Source organism: Uloborus diversus, chromosome 5 (genome assembly GCF_026930045.1).
Source record: "Uloborus diversus isolate 005 chromosome 5, Udiv.v.3.1, whole genome shotgun sequence".
NCBI lineage: Eukaryota > Metazoa > Arthropoda > Arachnida > Araneae > Uloboridae > Uloborus > Uloborus diversus.
In genome coordinates, this window is record NC_072735.1 from 25,025,579 (window position 1) to 25,048,781 (window position 23,203).

A 23,203-nucleotide genomic window follows, 5' to 3' on the forward strand; every position below is an offset into this window, starting at 1 on the left:
GTCTACTCGACTCGAAGAAGAATGACATTTCGTATTCCTTGCATACAAATACTACTCTTTATTAGTTTAAATGAAAGGAATATTAAATTTTAATTGTAGTTTTTGATCTGAATCTTATGTGACGGTGCTTTTGCGTACCCATTAATGAGATTTGAGTTTTAGTAAATTAAATCGCCTTAATCATATTTCTGATTTGTGATCATATGCTTTTATTAGTTTCTACCGTTTCGAGAAACAAAAAATAGAAAGATAGCATTTTTAATTTTTGTAACTAAGTCTTAAGATAAAGGCGACGAATATAGTGTCCGTTTAGTTTTTGTCCCTAAACACATGATAAGAGAAAATAATAATTTTAAACACAAGATGAGATTTAAGCGTCTTGCATTAGGATCATTGGAGTTTAAAAGCTTAACAACAAATTTTAGAAATGAATTTTGACTTTAAAAAAAACCTGAATATATGTACTTGCACGGTGTATCACCTATTATAAAACACCACAACAATAACACTAGAAAACAACTGTTTGCATTTCAGCCATTATTTACTCTTATTTAAAGGGGTTTTTTTTTATTTTTAAAAGCATTTAAAACAAACTTTTTTATTTTATTTTTCTGTAAAGGAAAATTGCAACCTATCTTATTTCAATGTCTTTTAATTATCAATGTAATAACAAGTACACAAACCCTTTTTTTTTTCTTTTTTTTAACACTCTATTGTCTAATTTGCAATGTGCTAACATTTACGCAGCACAATCCTGTTCACAGAAAAGTTTATTTGAGAATGAAAAACAAAAAGATATATTTTTTTGTTTTGTTTGTGCCCAATTTATTTCAAAATTACTAAAAATATTTTATTAGCTAACCTAATTTCATAATTTGTTGGTTTTGAACTGGTTTAGACTGGTTGCTTAGAAGATGGCGTCATACAATGGAAGGTTGAAGAAAGCTGCTTAGAGAAAGGGAGAAAAAATTGTATTTCTCAGCAAAAAAATTACGATGGAAAATTGCGAACCATCGAGCCAAAATAAATACCAGCTTCTGAATTAACTGCAGAACGGAAATGTTTATCTTAACTGTTCTCATCCTTTGGATAAGAATGTTGGCAACCGTCCAGAATAAGAAATTAGCATTATGTTTTTCAGGAAAACGTTTTTTAGCATGTTAGGAATATTTTCTTGAACATGGTGCAAACAGGTTTACAGCTGTTCGTCAAAAATTTAAGCTAAACGTATGTGATTTTTTGCAAGGAAAAATAAAAATGTATTGATTCAAATAGGTTTATTTCTAAAGATATCTTAGTTTTTTGGTTTTCTTTTTCATTATTTAAAAAAAATTAGAACAACAAAACCCCGAAGGAAAAATAATATCAATAACAGTTGATTTATTTATCTATTTATTTAACGATTTTCCATAGTTAAACTATAGAATTTATTTTAAATCTTAAAATATCTATCTAATTAGGTAACTCATATTTCAGAACTGCAGTCCTCGGCTGGAAATGACTGAGTTGGCGGTGTATTTCATGTATTTCTACTTTAGCCCTGGCTAATCGGCGGTAATTTACTGAATATACTGTAATGATTTATTTTAATACGTATGCATTTAAGTACTATGCGTAGTTAAACGTTTCTGATTAACTGTATGTTTTTCAAATTTAAATGCGAACGTTTTCATTTTTTAATTATTTTTTATTATTATTATTATTATTTAAGTAAAGACTTCTTTAGTTGAGTTTGGTGTTTTCGGTAGGGGTGAGTCACATTTTTTGTCAACGACATATTAAGCTAAGGTTAACTTTATACCCGATTTCATGTTTGCTTTGGACGAGTCTCGTGAGTTCGTGTCACCACCATGCATTAATAGCATTATATCTGTAGTTCTAAGGGTGACGTTTCGCCAAGTGATTCTTCTGCAAATTTCTATCCCCATCTATTATTTAAACAAACGAAATTTGTACGTATTTTTATTACTTTAAAAATACGTTTCTCCTTGGTTGCCTTTCCAAATATGGTCAAAAGTAGGAGAAACCTCGAGCCGCCATCTTAAATCTTTGGTGCGTTTATTCAGTTTCCGTTTCATATCTCGAAAATTATTTACTTACGCGCAAAATCATTTCTTGATAAACTAAAGAGCATACAATTACCTTCAAAAAAGGTGTTTTTAATTTTATTGTAGCTGTAAGGGGGGGGGGATATTTTATCTCAAACTTCATGAATTTTAAGCAAGTTACGAGCTAAAAAGAAAAATGTTTTTCGGGCCTTTCGCAGATTCCCAAAAATAAAGAGTGGGGAAGAGTCAGTTTTTGAAAAATTTACGAACTTTGCAAATATATACTTCCGCGCCTCTTAAATCTATAAACAAATATTAAAACACCGTTTAATAAAGGTAGCTCAATGCGCTTTAATTTATCAATTAACGATTTTACTTAAATTTTGAGACATGAAAAGAAAACTGAAAGGCACACCTAAAAACCAAAATGACAGCGCGAGTTTTTCCCCATATTTTGATACGCAACGCGCCAAAAACATATCACTCTTTAAAAAAAAATTGCAATAAAAATTGTATTTTGTGTAAAAACAGATGAAGGTAGAAATTTTTTTGTGGGATCTTGTACTATTAGTGCTGTGTATATGTATACAAGAAAAGTAAAATGACTGTTCGGAAATGTCAATAGGCGTATACTGTGCATTGTTTTAATTGTGTTTTAGTATGATAATTTAACTATTTAACTGTAGGATTACTACGCAATGCAACTGTGAATGATAAATATGTTAATATTTTTATAGGAAAAATAAATAGAAAAAAAAATATTCTAAATATTACTCATATTGGCATCAATATTTCTATATTTAAAAATAAATAATATTTATCTTTTAATATTTGACCGCAACGACATGCCGCTATAAAGATATGCCGCAATGATAATTTTGTGGTGATACAGGAGCGATCTGAATAGCGTAACTTCTAGTTTTTCGATATCATTTTAGTCATGAATTTCAAAACTAAACATTCCGAAATTTAAAGATGTTTTTAGACTTTGAGTTTTAGAATTTTGAATATATGGTTATCAATGGTGTATTTATCTTACATTATGGGAATATTTAGCTGAAACAATTGGAAGTAGTCTACTTTTTATTTTAGAAAATATTTTATTTTATTGCAAAATGTTATTTTATGAATTTATAGTTTATTGTCAAAAATTAAACATTTTTTGGAAAAATGATTACGCATAAATATTTTTCAATTTCACCATTATAAGTTTGCGAAAAAGGATTGAAAAACAAATACCATTTCTAAATGTAGGGTCTGGTCGGGTAAAGTGGTCATAAGATCGTAGGTTTTCAGCTTAGGTGGATGATAAATACAACAAATTCTTTAAACACTTCAACTTTTTTGTTGTTATTTTACATTGCATTATTAAAGAACACGGTACATTGAGTTTTAGGAAGAAAACTATTGATTTTAGTAGTTTTATAGCACTTTCCTTTCCTTATGTTTTTATGACCACTTTATCCCATGGGGTGGGGTAAAGTGGTCATAGTTAAAAATCGATGCAAAACCATTATAAATAACCCTAAACTTGTATATTTCGGTTGTTTTTATAATTACAAGTATACTCACGAGTACATGCGTGTGTACATGAATATATACGTGTCGTGTTATACACGAGTAATCACGTTCCTACATGAGTAGAGACATGTATACATCAGATACATGCATGCACGTGCCCACTCAAGTATATACTTGTATATACAAGTATATAAGCATGTATACGTGATTACCTGCAGGAGTGTATACGTGTCACGTGTATATGAGTATATACGCGTATAAAGGAATATTATATGCACGTATGCACTTGTATCTCGAGAAAATACGTGCACACTTGAGTATATATGTGTATAGTAGACTTATATACGTATATATATAAGTATATATACATATACGAGTATACAGGAGTCAAATCGTGGATACATCCATTGAGAAGGAATACTAATGGAGGGAGCCATAGCAAATGTCTCAGTGAAATAAGCTTGGGATCCAATGTTTCCCAGGTCAGGTGACTTGTTTGGCTGGGAAGTTGCGGCGTTTTGGCACGCAATCGCTCTTTTGGCATTAAATATTTTTCAGACTACGCGACGGCGCTTATTATGAAGTCGGGGCTACAAATCAGAGCAACTCTGGCTCCTACTCTTTTACTGCATAATAATAAATAAATAAATAACGGATACAAATACAGGCCTATCATTCAAACTCCCTCTCCCCACTTCTTTCCGGATTTAAAATATAATGTAATTGCATTTTTCATGTATTTTGATGTTAATTCCCTGAAATGACGGGCATGCACAAATAGTTTAAAGTGTTCTGTTATTGACTGAAAATTTATGGATTAATATGTATTGTAATCAATGTTTTGAAATGATTTCATACTCAGGCATACTAGTATTTAAATTGAAGCATAAAAATAGCAAATCTTTATTCTTGCCCATCTACTGTTCACAGGAGCATGGCGAAAAGCTACTCGCCAACAAAGCAAACGTACACAAAATGCTTAAGAGCCATTAAAATAATTACTAGTTAAGTAAAAAGTGTTTTTATGGAACTAAAATGTTATTTGCACTCAAGATATACAATGTTTTATAACTTTTATAGGTAAAATAAGTACAAAAACTTATAAATTATAGGCAACTGTGGAATATGTACTCGTTGAATGCATATAAATGTTATTTTTTCTTTATTTGGAAGTGAAAAACATTCGTACATGCTAGGGAAAAGTTACTGGACCTCCTGGTGTAGCTTTTTCCTCACAGTTTACAGTGCTAGAATACTGCACTATTACTATAAATCTTAATTTTTCCCTTCTACAGTTAAAGGTTTTTATCATGCATGGCTTCAGCTAATGAAAACTTCTTCAGCGGTTACGGGGTCAACTCGAAATTGCTCCCCAGATCACATGGTACTGTTGCCGTATCGGGATAGTAGGGTTGCCCTCTCTCCATCTATTCCTTCTCAATGGATACATCCAGTGCGTCTTTGGTACGTGTCTACTCACGCATACAGAGCATGGAAGCACGAGTATATACGCGTGTATAAGTGTAAACACGATTATATAGATGTATATACGTACATTTACGTGCATACACCAGTACATGTATGTACACACGAGAATATACGCTTATATACATGACGGCCTACAGAGTGAATCTAAGCTTTTGGGTAAAAGTCAAAGGGGTGTGAGAGGGGAGGATAAAAAGCTAAGAATCATAAGGAAGTCATAATCACTGACGCACATAAAGCCAGAAACTGATGGATGCAAAGCAGGGCACAAATATAATTTTACCTAAAATTTTAGTTTTTAAGAAATATTTAGAGCAGTTGTTAAAAGTTACGGCTTGTAGTAGCTCTAATAACGCATCGCAACAAAGGCGCAGTGACTGATGAAAGTTTTTCAAAAGTCTCGTTATTGCAACAGATCTGTGAATGCGACTCATGTATTACAGCTCCAGGCCGCAAATTTCATCAATCGCTTTAAAACTTTCTTAAGGCCTAAAATGTTGTGTAAAATTGTCTTTGTGTAATAAAATTAACTTTTTTTGCATTCATCAGTTTCTGCCTTTGCGTGCATGTAGCGCGTCAGCACTGTGTTTGTGACCATATGTTCCTTATGATTCTTGATTCTTATACTCTATTTACTCTATTAACACCTTTTAATAATTTGCTCAAGAGTTTAAACTCACCCTGTATACTTGTATTTCTTATGCTTGTATGTAAGTGTCTACTCGAGTATGTACGCGTATATACGTGTCTACCTGAGTATATAAGTGTTCTTATATATACGAGTATAAGCGAGCATACACGTGTATAGTAGAATGTATAGCTGTATGGATAAAAAATACTTGCAGATACCCATATACGTATTTATTGGCTCATTTATGTGAATACGTCTATATACGTGCCTACCAGAGTTTTTATGCGTATATATACGCATACACTCGTATATTTAATCCTGTTTACTGTAAAAACAATACATTTTAAGTAAAATTAAAATTTAATTTGCATCTGACTTATACTTAAAGATTAAGTGACATTAGAAGAACAATGTTCGTTAAGCCTAATATTATGACCACTTTACCCCATCTTACTTAAATAGTTCTGAAAATTTATCTAAAATAGATTCAGCTAACTGCTAATGAATAAGAATTCTTGAGACATGTAGAAATCTTTCTGTGCAGTTAATCTGTTCCCAATTCTAACAAACAAAATTTCCCACGAAAGTTGAAATATGTGTTTCGGTTTTGAAATTTTTCATATTCACGCAAAATAGTTTCTTTTTAGCAAATAAAATTTTGCCAGCTGTAAAATAGTGTATTTAAAATGTACTTTCTAACTGCCCTACTCTGAAATAAAATTTTCATATTCATTCGAACATTTATTTCCAAGCTATAGCCATTTATTTGACGTATGACCACTTTACCCCATTGATCACTTTCCCCCACCAGACCCTAAATTTTATGTATTTGTTTAAGTCATCAATCTTACGGGAGAAAAAAAGAACAGTTGATATTTCGAACTGCAATCGTCTTATAAGTTAAATAACAATTATAAGTTCTAATGAATAGAGTACCTATTAATCACAGTAATACAAAGTTAAAAAAAAAAGTCACGCATTTTCATTTTAGTGGACATGACATACTAAATCAACTAAAGAGATTGCCAGCACTGTTTCTTAAGCAAGCGAATTATGCATATTCGTTACAATTCTGAAAAGAGAAAGTACATTTTAAAGGTTACTGTTAATATTTCACGTTTAACATCCATTTTACAGATTCAACAATTTTTCATTCTAAAATTTGATGGTTGACTCTGACTTCGTATCTTTGGCAAAAATTTATACACGGAGGAAAAATGACTGATTCCGACTCTTGGATATTCGCCTCAGACTCCGACTCTTTTATCTCGAAATAAGTCCAACTCCGACACCGCAAACATTGGCAGAGTTGTGGACTCTATGGGAAATGACCGATTCCAACTCCGACGCTTTGAATTAAATATTAAATACCTTTGACTCCCGAATCTGACTTGTTTATCCCAAAATGAGATTGACTCTGACTCCGACTCCACAGCTATGGTATTTACCATGAAATTATTATTGTTAGTATGATTTGTTTTTATTTTCACTCTAAGGTTTTAATTTATGTATTCAGTTTTTGACAGAGAAATTCGGAGTCCTTTATGTTTCTACGTAAAGAATGCGCAGACGATTTTTTTCTTTGAGAGTGAAAATCATTTCTTTAGTTGACATTTTATTGCTTTTATTTATTTTTGAAATTTCATTTTTTCATTTTTAAAATTATTTTTTGGCAACAAGGGAAAAATAAACGATTTTTTTTTTGATATGATGTATTTTTTTTATTGAGCTTATTAATTTTAATTTTTTTAATGAAAGGGGCTAAATATTTTATTTTTTAATGGAATAAAATGTATTTTCTGCTTTGTTTAAAAGGTGCTGCTACTTTATTTGTCCGTTGATTTATTTTTTACGCATCTTATTCTTTAGATGAGCAAGGAATATTTTATTTCTAGAAATCGGCTTAAAATATTTTTAAAAATATGGTATAAATAATTTGCGATTTTAGCTAATTTTGAGAATTTTATCAGATACTAGAAAGTTGATATTGGTATACAGGAAAATAGGCTTTTTGAGTTTTGGACGGAACGTCTTGTTACTATCGGCTTGTAATGCTGCATTACTTCATCTTTCTTTACGAAATATTAGTTTAAATATAAAGGGAAGAAAGATAGAAGTTACTGTAAGGGAACGCAAACACTCAGTCACTGTTTTACAGAAAACAGTTGAAAACATCATTGGACATTTTAAACATGTTTCAAACTTTTATTTAGAAGCACAATCTCTTAAACTGGTTTTAAAGTTAATGTGTATGAGAAACAGTTTTGAAATTCTCTGCTGGAGGTTTCTCTTCGCAATAAAAAAAAGTGAAAAAAAAATCTAAAATTTTAGAATTTAAAGTTATTTTGTTTTATGTGCATGTTCTGTATTCTTCTACTTATTATTTTTATCAGGATTTTTATTGATTTTTTGCCTTTTATTCGCTACTAGTGGTACCCGCACGGCTTTGCCCGTAATAGAAAAATTAAAAAGTCTCTTGGTTCGCCTGTATATTTACAAATAATGTGTGGAGAATTTTCTCACCAATTGGCTTGTACCCATGTTACGGTTCCACGTTATAATAATTTCGTAATTTACTCGTCCATCTTATGATAATTTTGTTCTTAAAATTGGAATAGAAAAAGAACCACATCGATTTTTCGAAAAATCGCTTCGAGGTGCACACTCCCATGCTACAAAACTGTTTTGAGACAAATTTCATAAAAATCGGCCGAACGGTCTAGGCGTTATGCGCGTCACGAAGATCCTGACAGACAGAGAGAGATCCGGTCAGAGAGACTTTCAGCTTTATAGAAATATAAAGATATATAAATAATATAGACTAAAGAAAAAGAAAAGGCAGCCTTAAAAACATTAACTAAACATAAAATAACAGAAATAATTTAATCACATCAAAGTAGGTTACATTTTCATGGAAAATATCAGTTTAAAGAGAACTAAAATTTAATTAATTGACTCTAAGTTTTAAAAATTACATGTAAAAAAATAAGTTCTTTATACTTACATCCATTACGTAAAATTGCTAAGCAACGAATTTCGTCAGAAAACAATCTTGTTCGGGAATTCTCGCACAAAAAATATTTACAATATCGATAATTTAAAAGTTTTCTTTTATCGGGTTAAAAAATGTGCACCCAATGAAACCATATAGCTCTGGGAATATTTTTTTTTAAGAGTAGGGAAAAAGTCAAGAGCATCATAAAAACTCTGCAGATATTACATTAATTACAATCTATATTAGAAACATAAAAAAAAATCAGAAATGTGTTCTGGGTTTACTAATGACGATTTTCAACACGAAAAGTGTGATATTTTGGATGAAAACACATTACACAAATGTCACAAGAACATTTTTCGAATGTTTTGTCGCATCTGAATCCTTCGTAATATGTTTTCATGCCATAAACAAATTTGTCCATTTCAAATGTGTTCTCGTGGCATAAAGAAATCTTGCATTTTATTTACAGTTTATTAATCATATAATTTTCGTCTCTATTGCACCTACTTAATTTTTTTTCAATAATATTATGTTATTTTTTGTTATCTAATTAAAATAGTTTCATTTGATAACTTCCTTGTTTTGCAACATTAAAAATCCAAACTTTCTTTTTCACTGTTATGCATATTTGGAGCAATAACAAGGCAGCTCCAATGCGTAATAAATGAACACTTGTAGGTAAAATTATATTTTCTTAAAATATTATTGGTATTAACTTCATAAATGCAAGTTCAAACATCCTCATGTGTATAATAGCGAATTCATTGATGAAGTAATGCTCTGACGTCATCAACAATGAAACTCGCTCCACGGCATGATAATTTGATAATATTTTTTTGTAATGTTAACATGCAGGGAAATGCTTTATTTTGGCAAGGCGGAAACTGGATCCGGTAACTTGACTGGTTTGCTGGTAAGATTGTTATTTTAGTAGAGTGAAGAAACGAAAAATTGGTCAACAATTAACGCTATCTACTGGAGTTTAGGGTTAATCTCAAACTATTAAACATCAAAAAACGGGCAATGGTTTCTTTCAAATGTAGAAGCAATTTTCACCCGTCATACATTGATGGGAGATTTTCTAGCAGTATTAAATAAAAGCTAAAAATGAATGGCTTAAACGACTTTTCTGATTTCTGAAAGTTTTTAAAAAGTAAAGATTTTTCCTCTCTTCTTGCACGAGGTCCGAAAAATTCTGTTTCGTCAAGTCGATCATTAGCAGCCTGACAAAGATCACCAAATACAGTGAATTTCTGCTCCCAGGAAATAGAGACGCCGAGATTTAACTAAATCCTGTAAGCCTATGTATCGTCTGAGTAAAAGTCACTAAGACTACAAAGAGATCTATAGAAGATTAACTTCAGGTGTGTGGAATTACGATGGGATTTCTGCTAATAATCTTTTAAGCTGAGTAAAATCTAAATCTGAAGTCAAGCCACCGAGAATGATTCAGAAATAAAATGTTTTCCTTAAGCATATTACCAAAATTTACAGAAATGAATGCGTTTTAAAAAGTAAACCACAGTTTTAATTATATTTTTCTGCATTTTAGTTTCAAATGTTTTACTTGTAATTCATAAATAAATCAAGTTTAGGTTACTTAAACGCAAACAAGTTTAAGTATTTTTGCCTATTCAAGGTTAGGGTTGTGATTAATTAAATCAGAGCACAAGCAAGTCTTGTAATCATGAATTAATTTAATGTAACAGTCAACAACCAAAAACATATTTTATTATTTCCGTAACTACCCGAAAGTTTCCTTGACTATGCCTCACAGTAAGCATTTTTCATTAGATGACTTTTGATTGAACGCCAATAAACGTGTTTTAACAAATACAAACTTATTAAGTTCACAAAAAAACCTTCACTATTACAGTGAATTATAACTTTCGGTTGAATATATCAGGTTTTAAACTAGTTATAAAACCTGCTAAAGCAGTGGGAAGTTCTTCTTTATCTGAAATCAGTAGTTTTAGACTAAGTTACTTTTGCAGTACATCCACAATTTGCTGTAATTTTGAGTCAAAAACTTGAGATAACTAATGCTACAATTAAATTACGGTACATATAAAAGCATGTACGCTTAGTTCTGAAGAAACGTTTTGCCTAACTTACTCTTATTACGTTTTGATATGCATTTTAAAGAATTATGATTTAACAACTGAATTCAAAAAATAATTAAATTTCAAGTGAATGATTTCAGAGTGATTCACTGGGTATAGAAAGAGAAAAAAGAACACACAGAATAACTTTTTAAAATTCATTTCTCCTTCAAATTTTAAAGATTTACACATGAAAAGAAAGAAAATTGAAATTTAAGTTTTTTAACATATACCGAGCAACATATTACAGTATTAAATGACCACAGTTTTGCCCTTGTTTTGGGCTCACCACTTCAATCGGAAAAACCACAGTAGAGTTAAAGCCTCCCCCCCCCCCCACACACAAAAAATCATAAAGAGACGGAGAATATCTTCATACTGGTAGCTGAAAATATTTCAGCACGCCAGCGAGAGGTCCACTAAAAGTGCGGTGAGGGGTGATATCATATAGTTTGGGGAAAAAAACCCTCCAGCTTAAATTGGGTTTAAATGCGATGACAAACTGTGGCAAATGGGTCAATGAGACAAGCAATATTAAAACTGTCCGCAAATAATATCACTTTTTTTTTTCAAACTTTTCCCCAACTTTAAAAAATACGAAAACGAGTTAATTCAAAAGTTATCGATTTTTACAATAATTATGTCTTTCATGTCTTTAAAAAAAAAAAAAACTATAAACTATAAAAGTATAATTCAAAAACCACTCATTTTAAGTATACTTTTATAGTTTCCAATCACAGTAACTAATAAAAAAACTTTATTTCACCCAATACTTTATAACGTATAGTCTTCCCCATAAAATTGGAAGAGAAAAGAGGCGCAGCTGAGAGTTGGCGTTAACCATCAAAGAGGAACCTACAATTTGGATCATTTGAGAGATAAATTGGTGATCATTATCTCGTCGGAACTTCTCTCCTATCTCGGATTCTGACCAAAACACCTTAATGGCCTCAGCGTCATAGGACGCGGATTTCCTCTCAGCACTTCGTCGTGGCTCAATAAATGGCTTATTAATGGTCCAGAGAAAAACTTGCATGTGTGAATACGAAAACAAATTTCTGAAGATATTTACAAAAGTGAATTTAAATTTTTTGTACTAGGAAGAATATACGATATTTTTATTATGTGCTGATCTATATATATAAAAATGAATGTTTGTATGTATGTCATCCATGAATTCAAAAACTACCCGGCAGATTTGGCTGAAACTTTCACCGTTTGTTATTTTTGGTACTGGGAATGTTTATAGACCAGTTCGAAAAAAATCCGATCGATAGTTCCTTTTTTATTCCAATTTAAGTCACAATCCATTGGATAAATACGAATAAAATTATTGGCTGCAGAAATTAATTCGCGTGAAAGATCTCATTGATAAGAAGTTAGCTGTTGCCATTTTTCTTGAGTTTGAACAAATAAATTCTTTCTTTATTGTTTTATGGCTTTTCATGCACCGGGGGATTTAAAACTTTTTCTATCTGATATTTTTAACGATTGATTGATCTTGCAAACTGCATGAGTACAAAATTTGAGTATAGTCACGGCTTCACTTGATACCTGAACCGATTATTATGAAAATTGCTATATATGTATGTATTTTTCCACGGAGAAGGTGCATAATATGCTCATTGAAGCCACTCGCCACCAGGTGGCACTGCAGAGTAGCAACTTCTTCCCCGTTCAACCGATTGTCATGAAAATCAGTATAATGATGTATTTTTTTGTTGGCGTAGAAACGCGCGTCGGGTACAGCTAGTATAGTTATAAAAAATAACGTGACCCAATATCACTAGATTTACAGGGTGTCCTGAAATAGACTGACTGTTTTCAAAACTTACAACAGGAAAACGGTTAATGATAAAAAAAAATAAATAAATCTTGCAGAAAATTCATTTTGTGTGTTGTAAGTTTTGTCTCCCAGACTCCCAAATTTTAGTTCAAGAATTTTCCAATAGATGGCGCTGCAGATCACAAGACCGTAAATCAAAGAAACATCGAAAATTACATCCTAGTTTTTCGAAAAATGTTTTTACTAAATAAAATTACCTAACAATATTTTCAACATGTCTATCGCCCGCTGCAACCACATGTCGCAATCGGAGGAAAATTGGTGAATTTCAATCCTTCTTTTTTGACTTAAAGGTTTACTATCTGCAGCGCCATCCATTAAAAACTTAAGGAACTAAAATTTGAAACTCTCGGGGGGGGGGGGGGTTACGGTCCACCACATAAACTTTCTGCAAGAACCTGTTTTTTTTTTTTAATCATAAACCGTTTTCCTGTTGTAAATTTTTGAAATCAGTCAGTCTGTATCAGGAGACCCTGTAATTTAACTCGTGAATCGCGATAGAACCCCTACATAGGACACACAGGCCTATCCTGTATTTCGGTTCCAAGAGAGCTTTGGATTCAGGACTTTTCAAGTACTTGTAAGTTCAAGAACTTTACTATAGTCGATGGTTGCTGTATCGTAAAAATAACTGATGAAACGCACTTTAAGCAGCATTAGCTCCTAGCATGGCGGCTAATTTCTTATAATAAATAGACAGCTCCTCGAAAAATATTTCCCTTTAAGAACCTAACTGTCATACTTAAGTGGCATTAAATGTGAATGAATGAAATACTTTCCTTTTATTAACTGAAACAGCCAAACATCAATCAAACTACACTGGCGTGGGTAGGTAAATGGCAGTATCTGCAGTAATGAGTTTTCGAGATATGTAAAGAAACGCGTTTTGGATTTAATGCTAACACGGAAATGTTGGAATTAGACGTTGTTTTCGCGCTTCTTTTTGCAGCGGAAAATAAATAAGCAAGCTTGCACAAAAAAAAAAAAAAAAAAAAACTAACGTACAATCGATGACAAAAATAAAAATAAATAAATAAATAAATAAGTAAATAAATAAAAGATAAATTAATTTGAATTATGGCATTTTGAATTCAAATTATGTTTTTCGCAATCACGAGTGTGTGTGTGTGTGTGTATGTAGGCGTGTGTGTTTGTGTCGAGGCATGAGTGTGTGGGTATGTGTGTGTGTGTGTATAGGCATGTGTATGCATGCGCGTGTTTGTGTCTGTGTGCAGGCATGAGTGTGTATGCGTGTGTGTAGGCAAGTGACGCAACCTGGAGACTGTTTTCGCAAGAGGAGCAGCATCGTGAGGCGGCCGGCCGTCGGTGGTGCTGCAGAGGGAGGCGGTGGGAAAACAAAATCATAGGAACATCAAAACAGTTAAATGAGAACAATAAGCAATCGTGATTGCTCAAAAATGAGAAAAGAAAAATTCGTAGTTACTGCTCTTTACCTGCCCACGGCATTGACGCGTCTGAAGTTAAAACACAGTTGTTACAGGCTTTTCGTATACATACTAATACTGTTTCATAGTGCGCGCAGAATGGTAATGAAAGTGGCTCAATTCGTAGAACGTTCAGCTGCGAGCCCATCGGATCCAGGATCGAGTCCCGACCAAGATATTTTAGGCATATTAACAACAAAATTGTATATTTTAATGAAGAAAATACATTATAAACAACGAGAATACAAAACAAAACTTCAAAAGCGTTGGTTATACTGATACACGCGTGTTTCAACAGATGCTCTGATGATAACCACAACTATACTTGACAGGGATCACCACACAGTACCCACAACCACGGACAATGAGGAAGAAAGTGAGAAAAGCGCATGTGCGACTTTTCTTCAGACAAAAACAACGTCATCACTTGCGTCACTCAAAAAGCAGACGGATCTGAATTTAAAAGTCATCGTAAAAAATTTCAAAAAGTTAAATGAAATAACATTAGCGTGTATATTTACACTTAATTCGAACTTTTTCAACTATTTCAAAACGCTAAATTTCAGCTGTATCTTACTTGCGAAGCAAATTCTCGAGAATATAGTTATTGCTACGAAAAATTGCATGCTTCCAATTAAGTTGTGCTTTTGAGTCAAAAAGAGTTTGAGGAAATTGTATTTTAGTTTTCTACTTCAAAACCAGTATGCAACATATACGCAAGTAAACACAGTTCAATGCAGAAATTTGAGCACATGATGAGAATAATGAAAAAAAAAGAAAAAATTAATTTGAATTTTGTCATCTTGAATTCAAATTAATGTTTTTCGCAATCACGGGTATGTGTGTGTGTGTAGGCGTGTGTGTTTGTTTGTGGGGGTATGTGTATGTGTGTAAGTATATGTGTTTGTGTCTGTGTCCAGGCATGAATGTGTAGGTAGTTGTGTGTATTTGTGTGTATGTGTAGGTGTCTGTATGTATGCGTATGTGTATGTGTTTGTATGTGTTTGTGTATATATACGTGTGTGTGTAGGATATGGACGCAACCTGGAGACGGTTTTCGCTAGAGGAGCAGCATCGTGAGGCCGGCCGACGGGTGGTGCTGGCAGAGGGTGGCGCCGGTGGGAAATAAAATGATAGCACGCCAAAAACGGGCAAATGAAAGCAATAAGCAATCGTGATTGCTCAATAAAATTGATATTTCTGAAAACTAAAATCTGCTGTGCTAATGGAGTTCAGCTTGGTATATTTATCACAGCCCAATTAATTAACTTGAGTTTTATTACAATCTTTAATAATAATAAAGCTGAAAGTCTCTCTGTCTGGATGTCCGGAGGATGTCTGGATGTCCGAAGAATGTTTGGATGTCTGTAGGATGTCTGGATCTCTGTGCCGCGCATAGCGCCTAGACCGTTCGACCGATTTTCATGAAATTTGGCACAAAGTTAGTTTGTAGCATGGGGGTGTGCACCTTGAAGCGATTTTTCGAAACTTCGATGTGGTTCTTTTTCTATTCCAATTTTAAGAACAAAGCTATCATAAGATGGATGAGTAAATTACGAAATTATCATAACTTGGAACCGTAACATGGGCACAAGCCAATTGGCGAGATACGAAATTATCATAACGTGGAACCGTAACGCGGGTACAAGCCAACTGGCGAGAAAATTCACCATTTGTAAATATACAGGCAAACCAAAAGACCTTTTAATTTTTCTACGGGCAAAGCCGTGCGGGTACCACTAGTGTTAAATAAAACACAGAGAAGATAAAAAAGATGTCATCTGTTTCTTCAAAAATAAAACAAAAGTTATTAAGTTCATCGATTTGTGCAATCACTTATCCCTCCTAAACATTAGTGTCGCATGATAGCATCAGCCGAAGAATAACGGTAAATTGTTACTTAGGGTAATTAGGACTGTAATACAAACTAATCAAAATATCAATAAAAATGTATCGCATTTTCTTGACTGCTTTCATAAATCTTTTATTATTGGGGTCGTTTACAAATGAGGCAGTGAGAAGCAAAGGAATGAAGTGGAAAAATTAAAAATGTATGGATAACCATTACAAATAGTAGGGAAACCTCTCCTCTGTCTTGGGGAAAGTGATAGTACTTACTGACTGACCATCCATCACATGGAAAGACGAATATCCGGTTTATAGGCGGAAATGGACGTATCTATTAGTTTATAGGGGTGTTAGTTGATTTGCTACAGATGTGCACTTTTGCCTCTGTATTAATTAGCTTTAGTTTTGTAAAAATGAAAATTTGCTCTCAGCAACATTTTTTTAATCTAAAGTATATTCGATCTATATTCTCAAGGCAAAAATTAATTGATTTATTCATTCACGACAATGTTTTGAGCTTACCATTTTGCTTTTAGGTTCTTTTGAACGAAATGAAAATATTTTCTTTTATTTTTGTTGTTTCCATGGTACCTATTTTTGTTTTCCCTTATTTTATTTTAGAGAATGCAATAAATGAATGAGGCATTAATGACATTATAAAACGCGTGCCTCAAAATCCCATCGTTATTCTCCCTTCTCCCCCTGCTAGATTAATTCATATGGAATAGTCTTTACTTGGCAGATTGCCAAATTACATACAATCAGCGTTCAAACAGTATAGTCCTGGTGGGTGCTGTTGTGCACCACGATTTAGAAAAAAATAAATCGATGAAAGCCTACGTAAGACGTTATCTTTTTCCTCAAAACTTGAAAATGTCCGCCTACATCCTTTTGCTTCTCACTGCCTCAAATGGTGTCATGCTTTGACAGTGGAGAGATGCTGGTGAAAGTGTGACAAGGAGAAGGAGGGGGGAAAAGAAGTGTGACATTATGTAATGTAATATAGTTTGATATGTGACAAGAAGAGGGAAGGGGGTAAGGGGAAGTGCGACGCGTTGTGGCAAAGAAGATTGAGGAGGGGGTCAAATGGATCGAAAAAAACGTGACATCTTCTATGTAAAAACCTGTTGCTGAAAAAGATATTTTAACCAAAACGCTAACCAGGAAACCACATAATGGTATAACAATCGAAAAAACGTAAAAAAGTAGCAATCGAAACAGCATTGTAAAACATGTTTATAAACGCATAAATTATTTGCCCACGTGGCCCTGTTATGAAAATATAAGGTCTTAAAGTCTGCGGGCATTTTAGAAACAGTTGCCAAATTTAGCGAGTTTCAGTGAGTAATAGTAGACTCTTTTCACATGATTCCGCGTAGATGGATGCAGAGAGGGTGAAATTACGTGATAAATTTCTCGCCAGGTCTTTAAATTTGGCGCTTTTCTTTAAATTTCTGCAGACTTTAATGCCTCATATCGCGATAACTGATGGACAAGGACAAATACTTTTTGCGTCAAAAATATGTCGCAATATGATAATTCGATTGATTTTAACTTTTTTTCCTCATTACACTATTCGCGTGGTTCCCTGGTAAAATATTGAATAATAATTAAAATGTGTGTTTACTTTGATGAATTGTATTCTCATACATGAAGAATTGTTGGATCACACATTTCCCCAACGATTACGCATTTACTTTACTTCTTATTTAGTCCAAACAAACTTCATTTATCAGAGTTAAGTATACGTGTAAACTTTATTGCTTCGGATCATTATTCTTCTGTTTAATGTTATACCCTGTTCGTAAACACAAAATATAGCAATTTTCTAGTGAGTAAGCGTAAGATATTGAACCAACATTATCGAGAACAGACGATTAATCAACACATGCTTCTGATATTTGAAAATGAGCATTTCTTAGAAATTTGTAAGGATTTATTAGGTGTGATCTTCTGAGCGCTCTTTAGTTGCCTAGAAAAATAGAATTTTGTTTGAAGATGTAAAGGCTTGAGAAAGAAATTTGTGATCGAATTTATTTTGATATAATGTAAAAATAAATAAATGTTAAACTTAAGAAGAAAATACTTAAAAAATGAGCATTAATGTTTCTCTCTGTCTGATATTGAAGATTATTTCTTTTCTAATGTACTTTTGATTTGTTTTCGACGCTTTGTACATAGTTATGTTCTTGAAAGCGATATGCACTAAAAGAGCAATATGTCTACCAAAAATACGAAATTTTGTTTCTTAGCAAAATATATTTTCTTTCTATTAATATATTTATGAACATTTTCAAGTTTTTAAACTGTATGGTAAAAGCATTGAACAAAAACTACCTTTTGTTTTTGACACCTGACATGATGAAGAAAAAAAATTTACTATTGAGCAAAAATCTAATTTAAAATTCTGGTAGTAGGATCAATTGAGTTGAAGAGTTTAAACCAAGAATTGTAGCTATAAACTTCTATGTTTTCAAAAATCGGGAAAATGCTTTTCTACATGGGATGAATCCTGTTCTACGGCACAAAAATAACACTAGAAAACAACTGGTTGCATTTATAGGTCACTCATTTGCACTGCAAATGATTTTTTTTTTCTTTGAATTACCAGTGCAGTTCACACTGTTGTGCCTAAGGCCCCTAGATATACGAGCCGACGCATCAGCTTAAGATTAGTCAATTTGGATCGGAGTGCATGTTTGAGTGGTTGTCTTTTCTGGCGAGTTATCGCGTTTGGTGATTGTTCACTGTGAGCAATTATTAGCGGCACGTGAGTTCTTTATTAAATAAAATATTATTTTCGGCAAATTTGGCGAAATCCGAAACTTGCTGTGGTAACCCTAGCAGTGCAACAATGAAAACTCCGATCCAAAATGGCTAAACTTAAGCTGATGCGTCGGCCTACCTATATAGCGGCTCTAGTTGTGCCGAAACAACTGGCGCATGCGTGTGCAAATAACAGGGGCACCAATTAGATAAATGTAATGCGATCAGCATAGGGGTGTTTCCTTCAGTCAACAGTACTACTTTTGGTTGCTGAAATTGATAGAATACGCAAAAAAAATAACATGGAGCCAGAAAATAATTTTGTTTTTCCAAAATTTAATTTTAAATTACTTTTTTAAAATGTCGTATTTCTAAAACAAAATGCTACGTCACGTGACGTCACAAGTGCAGACAGTCATCTTGAATCGGAATGGTTGTGGTTGTCTTCTCTGGCAAGATATCCCCTTTAGGTGATTTTTCACTGCGAACAATTATAAGCGAAACGAGAATTGCTACTTAAATAAAATATTCATTTGGCGGAGTACGGTAATGTCGTGAAACTTCGTTCTGGTAAACCTTGCTACTTGTTCACTTGTGAAGTAAGGAGCAAAATTGAAAACAAAGTGACTGAGCGTCTTTCAAGATTATTTTTTTAAGACAGAAAATAAGTCAAAATTAAGTAAAAAAAGTAACTCACTTTATGTTTTTGACCATGTACTTAATATAATAAAAATATTTTTGAAAAATGGGAAACAACTAAATTCTGATATCAGACAGTAAGTATCTGCCAATGTTTTTGGATCAGGTACTTTCGTCGAGAAGGGATAAAAGATTGAGATAGTGAAGCCTTCAAATCTTGAAGCAAGGACTCGAAATCACGTGATACATTTTAAAGTAAAGTAATGGAAGAAATCCGGTTTCGCTCCCAAGTTTCACGCAAAATTTGTCTTAAAACTTAATGTTCGTCGTCGTTAAACCATGTGACTTGAGATCTTTGCCTTTGTTTTACCTAAGCCAATGACTGGACTTGATTCTGCAATGGCAGGGCATCGTGATTTAATTAAATTTCAACACGGTGTTACAGTTGGAACGTGAGAGATGGACCATAGCACACATCTCCGAGCTTTTAAAAATATTCGGAATTTCTAATATGACCACTTTTTGAGTGTACCGTGAGAATCCAGTAAAACTTTAAAACAATAATTATTAATTAGAGGGAGCAAGTTCAATGATTGGCTCAGGCAATGCTGAGGCAAAGATCTCAAGTCATATGGTTAAACTTCGACAAATGGGAGACACGTTTTGAGTGAAACTAGTGGAAAAAAACCTGTTTTCTACTAATACTTTACTCTTAAATATACCACGTGACTTGGGATCCTTGCTTCAAGAATGAAAGGCTTTTTTCTCTTCACCTTTTATTCCTTTTCAACGGGTAAAACATAAAGTCACAAACATCACGGTGGCCACAAAAGAGTAAATAACAATACCAAAGCTGCCTGAAGAGAATCACGAAATTTGACTGACAAGAAACCCTCTCTCGAATTCCTGCAGAATTTAATATTGGAACATCAACAATTGCAAATGTGCGAACCATTCAAAAGACCATCATTTGGATTTAACTCTGTTTACCTTTACTGATTGCTTTGGCAGCCATTACAATTGAGCTATAACACATTAAGAGGAGAGAGAACTTCTACACTGAGGCTCACGGTCTGAATTTCGAAGCGAGTTTGGCAAAACCAATCTATATATATATAAATGAATGTTTGTCTGTATGTCATCCATGAACTCAAAAACTATCCGGCAGATTTGGCTGAAACTTTCACCGTTTGTTATTTTTGGTACTGGGAATGTTTATAGACCAGTTCGAAAAAAAATCCGATCGATAGTTCCTTTTTTATTCCAATTTAAGTCACAATCCATTGGATAAATACGAATAAAATTATCGGCTGCAGAAATTAATTCGCGTGAACGATCTCATTGATAAAAAGTTAGCTGTTGCCATTTTTCTTGAGTTTGAACAAATAAATTCTTTCTTTATTGTTTTATGGCTTTTCATGCAACTGAGGGATTTAAAACTTTTTCTATTTGATATTTTTAGCGATTGAGTGATCTTGCAAACTGCGTGAGTACAAAATTTGAGTATAGTCACGGCTTCACTTGATACCTGGACCGATTATTATGAAAATTTCTATATATATGTATTTTTCCACGGAGAAGGTGCATAATATGCTCATTGAAGACACTCGCCACCAGGTGGCACTCCAGAGTAGCAATTTCTGCCCCGTTCAACCGATTGTCATGAAAATCAGTATAACGATGTATTTTTTTGTTGGCGTAGCAACGCGCGTCGGGTACAGCTAGTTGCATTATAAAAGAGCTTGTTTGATGGCAAAAGACCGCTTATTTTGCCACAACGATTTGAACATATTAAGGATTTGAAAAACGCATGGCAAAAGGCTTTACATGATAAAACTTGAGTTTAAATGTTAAAAGTGCGATTCTTTTGCCATATTCACTTCGGCAAAAAACGGACCGATTAGTTCGCTCTCCTCTTAGTGTTACAGCTCAATGGCCATAAGTGACCAATATCTCCGATTTGGACCCTACTACGTAATATTACGCCGCTAAATACCAACCGAGTAACAATGTTTATGTCTATAGCAAAAACCACATATTGTTTGAACAAATTTCACCTTTTTTTGCCACTTATATGTTACTGAAACAAAATTTTAACAACCAGTATGGTTTTTTTTTAACAAATGATTGAAAACTTAATGTATGAAAATCGAACCAAGAAAGCTGTAGAAAATGTGCTCTAAAAACACTAAACTTTACTTTTTGAATTTTCTTTTACGACCATGTTGGCAACTAACATTTACAGTAATAAATAACAATTCTGATGAACAAAAATGAAGTTTATATCTAATTTTGTCAATAGAAACTATTGAATTATGCTACGAAAAAATACCTTTAATTAGCTGAACACGCGTGACATTTCATTTAATGCACGTTTTCACTTGTAGCTTTTTAGCCTACTTTTCCAGTAAAAGTCAGAGAAAGACGAAAAAAGCATGAAAGAAAGCTTAATATATCTTGAAAATATTACAAAAAACAAAAAAAAAGTCAAAAATAAAAAAATTATTAAATAAATATCGAAAAATTAAAAATTGGAAAGTAGGGTATTGAGATGGGAAAAAATGTCTATCGGTCTGTCTGTCTGTTGGTCTGTCCCCCCCCCCCCCAATACCTTTTGAGTGACTAGTCCGATTCGAACAATTTTTTGTTTTTGTTCAAAAGATCTCGGCGAGGACACCTCATTCCTATATTTCATTTTTTGATTTGAACTATTTTTTGTTCAATTTTGAACAGTTCAAAAAAAAAAAAAAAAAAACTTAACATTACCGCCTACGGGGAAATTTAAGGCAATTCCGAACTGTGAGTCGAATTTGCTTCAAACTTTGTAGGAAAAATCTTTTGATGAAAAACTTGTATATAAAATATTTTTTTGGTTTGAACAATTTTCCGTTCAATTTTGAACAGTTCAAATCCCTTAACATTAGCGTTTACGGGGAAACTGAAAGTCAATGTAGATTCCGTACTTGAAGGCGGATTTACTTCAAACAAATTTTGTTGGAAATAGCTCTTGACGCAAAACTCCAGACTCTGACTCCGAGAATTTAGGGGCAACTGACTCCGACTCCTGTGCCCGACAATTAATCGGACTCCGACTCCCCGACTTCTTAGCTTTGGCTAAAATTTATACACGGAGGACAAATGACTGACTCCGATTCTTGGATATTTGACTCCGACTCCTTTATCTCAAAATGAGATTGACTCTGACTCCGACTCCGCAGCTATGGTTAATTTAGGTATTTAGTTTTCGGCGGATAAACTCGGTCATTTATGTTTCTACATAAAGATATGCGCAGACGATTTTTTTTTTTTTTTTTGACAGTGATAATTATTTCTTTAAGTTGACATTTTATTGTTGAGCAATCACGATTGCTTATTGTTCTCATTTGACTGTTTTGATGTCCTATCTTTTTATTTTCCCACCGCCACCCTCCGCACCCTGTCACCGTCGACCAGCTCCTCACGATGCTGCTCCTATAGCGAAAGCCGTCTCCAGGTTGCATCCATGTCCTAAACGCACGCGCATACATACGCAGCTACACACACACACGCACGCACACACACATACACACAACTACCCACACATTCATGCCTGCACACTGACACAAACACATATGCCTACACACACATACACATACCCCTACACACAAACGTACATACCCCCCACACACAAACACACACGCCTACATACACACACTTGTGATTGCGAAAAACATTATTTGAATTCAAGATGTCAAAATTCAAGTTATTTTTTTTTTTTTATTTATTTTGGTAAGTGCATTAATTCACTTAAAAAATTATTTTTGGCAACAGTGAAAAAAAGAAACGATTTTTTTTTTTTTTTTTGATATGATGTTTTTATTTTAATGAGCTTATA